Genomic DNA, 9,251 nt, shown 5'->3' on the forward strand with positions numbered 1-9,251 from the left:
TATTAAAAAATAATAATAATATATTGTCCAAAAAAATGGGTGGGTGAGAAAAGCAAAATTCAAAGCTCAAGTGAGATTGAGTTTAATTAGGAAAGAAATAATTCAGAATTGGAGTTTATTAGGGATGAATTTGATCAAAATGAATCAACAATTTTTTAAAGTTATGAGAGATATTCATAAGGAGGTTAAGAAGAATGTAATTAAATGTTATAAACATTCTACTAGATTATTTATGTCTAGGGCCATGTTCATGTAGAAGTCTATGATCTTAATGGGAGGTAGAAGGAAATGGCACTTTAGTAGTTATACAAGTAGTCATGACTACTATATTTAGAAGCATAAAAAAATGGATAGGTTCAAGCATCACTTTATTAATTTGCACCTAGATCTATATAATGACATTATAGAAAAGCATAACTATAAGCATTTAATAATTATTTCAACAATATTAATAATGAAAATAACAAAAAAAGGTCCAAATACTAAAAGGATATTCATTTGAAATCACACTAGTTCTAGATAAATTTGAAAGTGAAGTATCATCAATCTTCTAGCAAAATCATATGCCTTAAAAATTGGGTAGCCTTAATCCCCTTAAAGAAGTCCTTCCTTGACTTTGGTACAAACAAAAAACATACATGATAGTCTTAGGTTGTTCACAAAATGGAGTGTAGGTGTAAATAATATATTGATCAAAGATGTCCGAATCAAGTTGAAGATCTTGATAAAGAATTTACCAAAGTAATGAATCTTTAAGTTATGAATCGCTGACTAAATAGTCTAAAATCCACAACGTAATTACCCAAAGAGGAATAGAGGTGTTTTCTTGGAATTAAAATTATACCAAATGATAAAAGAATTTTCACTTGTTAAAGTAAACATGCATAAGATATATTGAAGATAGTTAGAATGATAATTTACAATCCAACATCTATTATGTAGCAACAAACACAAAACTCAATAGAAAAGATAAAGAGTCTAAGTTTGATTTTTAAAAAATTAAAATTAAAATATTGTTGAAAGTTTCATGTATCTCACTACAACTATGTAAAATATTATGCATGGAGCTACAATGTTCATTACATATATTGTACTTCATTACATGATTATAACTTTCATTGCATATATTGTACTTTTTGACATGAACCTACATTGCAATTTAAGGCTAAGAATACTTTATGATTATTGATTTTGCTCAACTCTTTACTTTCATTTATCAAAACAGATTTATGTTACTAATATAGTCAATATAGTCAACGCATTTATCTGTTATATGATTAAATAATACATCATATGCTATTTTGTTATTCAATACTTATAGTTGTATACAAGACAAAATTGATGCTTGGTGCAAAGCACAAGAATAATTATTTAGTTTTACTGTTCATATTTAGTTAAACTAAACAGAAATTCAATTTTTACTAACTTCATAATGTTTTTTACAATATGATTTAATTGTATGACATATAACATTTATACACTTAAATAAATACAACTACACTTTAATAACAAGGAAAAAATATACATAAGGTGTGAATAAAATGCCTCTTATCTATCAAACATTAATTAATTAAATCTAATTTGTATCTATTTTATAGGTTTCACAAAAGAAAATCGAACCAAAACAAATCTACTCGAGTATTGAGAATACATACAAATATACAATTAGCTCGAAGCATGCGGGTGTCTGACATGGTTTTGTATCACAGGTATAAATAATCTGTTCACTTCCAATGAAATGCACATATTCATATTGCAAGACATAGTAATGATAAGACTCGTAAACACAAATTTTCAAACCTTATGAATCACTGAGAGTGGTTTTCCTTCGTTGCTCGTAGCCATATCTTTCTCCGACTCATCCTTGTCAGCCGTATCTTTCTTAGCCATATCCTCATGGCGATCGCAGTAAAAGAATGCAAGCCACTTGCGTACGGACAAGCGCACCAGGTCCAAAAGGCCCTATCTTTCTAGTGTCATCCACACCCACTCCCCCACGAGCTCAGGAAGGAAAAGAAGTAGACCATTCAAATGGTTAAATCTGGCCTTCTTCACGCAGAACTTTCCAACCATGTAGAAAAAGGTGAAATTACCACAACCACATATGATCAAGCAGGCCCCAAGAATGAACCAAGCCAGCTTGTGAGCCTTGCGGTCAAGCATTGCGTACATTGCAGCCATGAAGCCATAGGCCGTAAAGGCAAACGTGGCACAAACCAAAAGGTTGGTAGCACAGAGGAACAGTATCTTATTTCCCGTTGTGATAGGGGTATTCATCTGCCACATCAGCACCACGAAGAGCGACAGAAAAAATGCAACACAGTAAAAAATGAGAAAAAGCTTAAATGAGTCTAATCCCAGCAGAATTGGTGCACCCAAGTTCTTATCTGACTCTCCTTTTTCTACCTTCATCACGAAACTTCCCGGAATAGTGAAAGCCGCCGTAGAAGACATTGTTGCTAACAGAACTGCCACCACTAACTCTACGTTGCGCCTGTCGTCAAATGTTTTGTCCACCGTCTTTATTGCAACCTCATGTTTCTCCGCGCTCACCTTTGGAGCGCTGTACAAGAAAGGCTTGCGCTTCGAAGGATAACTAGGCAACACTACAATTATCTTGTCAGATTCGTGATACTGTGTGTTCTCTCTCACAATGTCCAGGGCCGTTAAGCCTTCCTTATTTAGGGCAAATTTGTTTATTCCCCCCGATCCGCAGCAACGAGCTCACCATCTACAAAATGCACACATAGATTCAGTTCATTGGAAATGGTAATCCATTAAAAACAGTAATGCTTAAGGATTTAAACTTTTCCCTTGCTGGGTATTTTCAAAGGAAATACTTTCATTAACTTCACTTTATGGTTACCTATTTCAATAGTTCACGAGATCTGGCCAAGAAATCTTACACAAACCCAAATCGAGTTCTCGTACATTGTTTCTTCAAGGAAATAAACCAAAGTTTTGTTTCCTAAGAAACTTACATTGAAGCTTTTTTTCCTTGCTGCAATATGCAGAGGCATGTCTCCTTCACTTATCTTTGAAAAACGATCTGTTTCTCCAGCCGCATCTTTTTCTCTACTTTGGGGGGGCTTTTCCTCTGGAGGCTTGTCAAGTCCCCTGTTCACCAAGTCTAATAAAAACACTTTTTTACTCAAGTATTCAACAATTCTGACTTGGCTAACTTGGGCAGCTAAATGCAGTACGTTCACTCCACAACTGTTCGGTATTTCAACAGCGTCTGGCCGCCACTTTATCAACTCTTGGACTGCTTCCAGATGCCCCAGTTTCGCCACCATACAAAGCGGTGTTTCTTTGTTGTCATTAAGAAAGTAACACAGTTGGGGTACTTTAGTCTCTATTAACTGCTTTATTATATACACATCGTTCCTGGCAACAGATATATGCAAGGCTGTATTTCCATGTTTATATTTCTCTTGGATTAAATCATTTGCATCTAGCAACTTTAGAATCCGGTCCACCAGATCAGTAAAAGAGACACCCTACAACATTACCTTAAGTTTGGGAAGCTCTTGTTAAAGAATGGCTAAAGCTAAAGAATGCCTAGTTTACCCTTTGCTCAAGCGATAAAAACCTCAACTAAAGACTCAAAATCGTGAACATAGGGAAAATAAAGCCATGAAGTACCATATGTATAATGTATAAAACAGCTACCAACAGTGAAGAAATCAAAGCTGAAAATAATAATAAGATCAATAGAATAAAACAACTGTAAAAAAAAGACAGCCGTGCTTAACTCATTTCAAGTGAAGAAAGTTTGGGACATGGAATGATATTTATTTGGCGAAAAGTTTGATAGTTGTTTAAATAAGAAATCACTGATCGTCTGAGGGCATTGTTGCATCAATCTTAAGGAAGATTTTTTTTAATAGTATATTATAAAGAACAATCTGTAAATGAGTGTATAGACATTTTATAATAATAGGAGACTACCCGGTCTTACATCTTTCTTATGGGGTTTAAGTCCTCTCTTTTCAACTAAAGGGTATACATTGTTTTCCCTCTCAGAATTTAACCTTGTAACCGATCTTTAAAAACACAAGTCCTCCATTACTAACAAACTAGGACTATACTATCATCCACGCAAATAAAAACATAATTTTTTCAAAACACTCACTTAAATCTCCTCTGTTTATTGCAACATAAACAGGTTCTCTCGTCCAGAGTCTTTTGCAGAAGCCTCGGCGTTTTCCCTTTACATAGCTGCTTCACTGTGATTAAATCGCCGCTTTCGCAGGCTTTGAAGAGAGGCGTCTCCTTATTCTTGTTTAAGACATCCACACCACTTTGTTCTTGTTAGAGCAGATGCTTTACCACATGAGGAAAGCCTCCCTGAGCAGCCAAGTGCAATGCAGCATTCCCTTGAGCATTTGTAGCTCTTACAAGCAGAGAATTGAGTCGCGGGAGCTGTTGAACGAATGATAGATTTCCCACAGCGGCAGCTAAATGGAGAAGGGTGTTTTCCCCTCCAAGTGTTCTACTTTTGAGAACCTTTTCTGCAAGTTGGGCATCCGCTATCTTTATTTTCGGACTCAGTGAGGCGTTGTACGCCTCATGATCGATTCCCTCGTTGAGCTGCTCAATATCAGTCGCCATGGCAATCTCTTCAGATTTCTGTGCTCTTGCCTTCACTACTCGTCTTTATAATGTTGTTAAACAATTTGATTTAGGAAAATGGGCATACCCTTCAATGAGAGGTCGAAGAAAAAGTACTTTGAAGAGATTCCATCGACACTTCCAGAATAAGTGACAATGCGAGTCTCGTGTGTTATCAAAGAATGCTTTAATTTAGTTAAAGAGACTTGAAGTGACTTCCACTACATTTGTTTGGTTGAACTCACAAACTTTTCTTTAGATGGAATCAGATACAATATTTAACGTGGATTGAGGGTAACTAAGGCCTTGAATCAGAACAAATCACTAGTACATACGGAGGCATTTAAAGACATTGTTTAAAGACAAAATTATTATTTTAATTATCTTAAATAGAAAATAGTAACATATTTTTATTGTCTTTGATTAAAGTTGAAGACAAAAGCACCGTGCATTTTCGATGAAGGAAATACGAAGAATATGAAAGCGGGAAACAAATTTGTGCACGAAATGTAGGAGATTTCGAGTAATTTTTTTGGCTCATCCATGCACTTTCGATTAAGCAGTATGAGGAAGATAAGGCAGGAATTTGTAGAGAAACTGTAGGAGATTTAGCATAAATATTTTGGGTCAATCTTCTAACTCTATTTTGGGTTGTTTTCTAACTCTGTTTATGTTACAAAATGCATTAGGGTAGGCATTGTTGGCTCTGCATGCTTTAGTAGGTAACATTCTATGCATCTGTGTATTAGATAAAAATACAAAGTAATTTTTTGTGTTTGATTGGCATTATTTCTATAGTAGGGGTTTTAGCTAAGTTTTTTTTAGCTTTCATTTGTGCTCTAGCCCGTGGGAGTTTTGGAAGATTTATTCGGAACCTCCACTACTAATGGCTACCTTACCCTAAGACACGATTTAGGAGATTTCTCCTCTAAAAGGTATTTATTCATATAATGAACTACGCCTCTAGTTATCAAACTAGATTATAGGTTTGAAGAAATGAACCTCAACCTAGATTTGTAACATATCATTGCTTGTGTGTTGTTTTATGAAAGAAAGGAGACTTGCACAAGTTGAACAATAATACCCAAAAAGAAAAACCCTAAACGCTTATAGAGATAAAAATTTCGTATTGTGGCCAATACATAATTCTATATTGATGATATATTCCCCAGACGCCAATGAAATGATCAAGTTGCACATGGACAAATCGAAGAAGCTGGATGAAGAAAACAAGGTAAGTTTGATCTCTCTGCCTATTTTCAAAATGGTCTTAGATGGCAAGATATTCCAGAGGTGGGAAATTATATTGGTCTAGTGATTATTAAAAGGTCACCTGTGCATGGCCGAGGTCTGTTTGCTACCAAGGATGTTGAGATCTGAGATACTCTGCTTGTGTGAGTAGACTCTATACGAGGCCGGGGGCCTTCCATATGGAAGAGAGCCCTATCAGTCATGAGGTTCAATCTCTTCATCAAGACACACACGACTGCGAAGAAGGTGTGCGACATATATACGATAAGTGATTTTTTATTTTCAAACAAAATTTGTTAATAATGTGGTGTGGCAAGACATCCTGTGGTACTTTTGAAGACATTTTCAGCCAAGGGTTTACCTTGCCTTCTTTCTGAGAACCCACGAGCTATGGTGAGGAGGCAATAGTTAGGCCGATATTTTTGTGTTGCAAAATGCTACCAGTTATACATGGCAGATCCCTATTTTTTGTTTGTTTTGGTAATCAACTATTGTTAGTTTTGAGGGTTAAGCCATAAATAGTGATTAATAATTTTATTTAGAGCCAATAACATTGCTGCATTTTCCTTCTAAGATATTTATCTTCTATGTTTTCTAAGGAAACATTATCGATCTTTAATTATTATCTGTGTAAAATGCTTGCTGTCACATTTTCATTGGCCAAAGTAGAGGCTTCACATATTTCTATGTGAGAGAAGAAGTGATTATCAGCCAAATGTAGAATCAAGGCAATGTGAAGAATCAGACAATCAGAGTTCGCTGGTGGCAGGTCAATCATTAATAGCTCATGCATACAGAGCAGGTGAATCATCATGAACATCCCATGTGGAATCTCTAGTTGCCTGCCGTAGGACCAAGTGTTGTGACTATTGATGTTAGGGAATGTGTTTGAACTGTCATTTTTATAGATTATCTTTAACACTTGGCGTGTTTGATAGAATGATGGAATGCCCCTTTGCACATCTCACTATGCATTGCTTTTTCCTCACCTAGACACCATGGTCAGAAAGCAAGGGCACTTGGTTGAATTCTAGAAGACAATTAATGTTCCTCCTCCAACTGTCAAGCATGCAAACTGTTTGTGTGTCTAAGAATTTTAACTAAATATATATTTTTCTTAGGAGTATTTTACTGTAGATTTTTCCAGGGTACTACATTGCAAGAGGAGAGATATCCACAAGCAATTGGCTATGTAGGGAAGCAATATCGTGTGCCTTCATCTGGGTTCCTAAATATTAATTCCACATTTTCTGTTGGTATACAATTGGAGTTGGCTATGTTGTCTAGGTAGATTCAGTCTCCACTACAAGAGAACACCCTAATATCCATGTCTTAGGGTTTTCATTTATGCATTTAGCCATTTTGTTGTTCTATTATTTTCTTGTTCATGTGTTTGTCCACGACATAGATCTACGGTCTACTATAGTTGAAAAAAGTATGAACCTTGGCAGTTAAGTTTCAAATGCATTCTCTTAATTGGACGGTAAGGAAGTGCTTAGTGAGCATTGTGAGAAAGAGTTTGCCACATGTAGTGTTGTCTACTTAAAAGCTTTAATATGAATAGTCACTCTAACTGAACTTTCTGGTGCGAAAGACACTCAACAGTTCAAGTGCAACCCAATGGTTCCATCTTCTTCCCAACATTTCTTCTCTACACCTCTTCCAAATTTCCATTTGCATTGTAATCCAAACACATTAAAGCCATTTTATCTCTCCATACAAGCTTTTTAATGAAAATTTCATATTCAACCTTCAGATAGCCCCATATTTTCATTTAATGAGCTCTAACAACTTTTCTACCTTAGTGATTACACTGAAATCTGTAGTAAAATGTGGTCATGTGGGGCAGCAGCATCTGATAGCCCTTTTCTAGTATCCTCTTGTAAGAGTATGCAGCCTCTAGATTCTTCAATTGATTTTTTCCAAATATTTAATATGGAATTTTCCCTTTTTTTTTGGTATTCTAAGGTACTAGTTTACCCCTGAGGACCTCATGACAAACTTTTTCCAATTATACAAATTAAAAATTCTATAAGACAACATATTCGTAGAAGGATAGCGGCTAGTGACATCCTTTTATTTTCATCTGCACTTTCTTACGCTAGTTTGGTGGATTCTTCAGAGTACTTTTGGGCTTCATTTTGGTTGTCTTAAAAAAAACATATGATGTAATGGTGGTTTTAACATAAGGATTCGATTATGACACATCTTCCATTATATTTGAATTCTTTGTTATGGTGGTTTTAATAGAATGATTGGATAGCTTAGTCAGAAGTTGGATGCAAAATGGGATATCTCTGTACTTTTTTCTTTTCTAAATTCATGTAATGGCATCTGGTGTTTCATTTAAAAGGAAAAAAAAAGTATTTAAATAATTTAGGACTTGCGAGAACTTGGCATCATATGTCATATAGAAGTTTCTCAGTGGTCTAATTGTGGAGATACTGACAAGTGTGCTTTTTCACTTGGGTTTGGAGCTTAGATTTGGAAATGATCTTCATACTCTAAGAGCATCGATTAATTATTCATGTTGAAAAAGAAACAAATGTAAGTTGTTTTCTTTTCCCATCCATTTCACATCTTATACCATGCCTTGATATCCTATTATAGAGATTGATTATGTTTTTTGTTTTGCCTCTCTTAATTTATTTTTACCCTAAGCCTCTTCCTATGAGTCTAGTGATGTGCTATTAACAATAGGAATATTGTGTAGAACTGTAGGTAGTTGATTCCACAATGGGCTACAATTTTTAGTCTTTTACTTTTTAATTAGGTGTCATAATGGCATCTTAGAACTCAAACATTGATTAAGATAGAAAGTTTCTATTATAGCATTAGATTTAAAATAATAAGGGAATTGTCTAGGTATTCACCAACGTTCACAAAGTCTAAGAATATCAGCTCATAAAATTGGAACTAAAACAAACAGCACTAGAAAAACTACCCTAAATAAATCAACAAAGACCACTGAACGCATATATCTGAATAGGTGATTTGGACCCAAAGAGCTCCACAGAGCCCTGAAGACTTAATAGCTGCCCACTGAACTGTTGAAGAATAATGCTGGTTTTATAATTAATAGTTTTATAATTAATTTACTAGTATGTGGAAAGTCATTTTGAATTGTTCCTATTCATAGAGTATTTTCTCCAATTTTTTATAGCTTTCAACATGTGCACATAATTTGACTAGTTCTAATTCAATTAGTAATTCTGTAGGTCTTTTTTAAAAATTTTAACCATATTTAATCTTAGAAATTTTGGGCCAACAATTGACAATTGCCACCCTTTCATATGCCATGTTGTCATCCATGAAAGACACAAGTATAATAAAGGTTTATAATTTAATAATTAATATTGTCATAATATGCTTGAATACTGAAATTA

The 9,251-nt window shown here is 34.9% G+C and overlaps 1 pseudogene; it reads right to left on the reverse strand.

The window, feature by feature from the left end:
- Positions 1–1,794: 1,794 nt before the first annotated feature.
- On the reverse strand, positions 1,795–4,614 carry LOC149546356 (protein ACCELERATED CELL DEATH 6-like; annotated as a pseudogene).
- Positions 4,615–9,251: the final 4,637 nt, after the last annotated feature.

Source organism: Cupressus sempervirens, chromosome 7, assembly GCF_028749045.1.
Source record: "Cupressus sempervirens isolate cs-2001-9-10 chromosome 7, ASM2874904v1, whole genome shotgun sequence".
In the NCBI taxonomy this organism is placed as follows: Eukaryota; Viridiplantae; Streptophyta; class Pinopsida; order Cupressales; family Cupressaceae; genus Cupressus; species Cupressus sempervirens.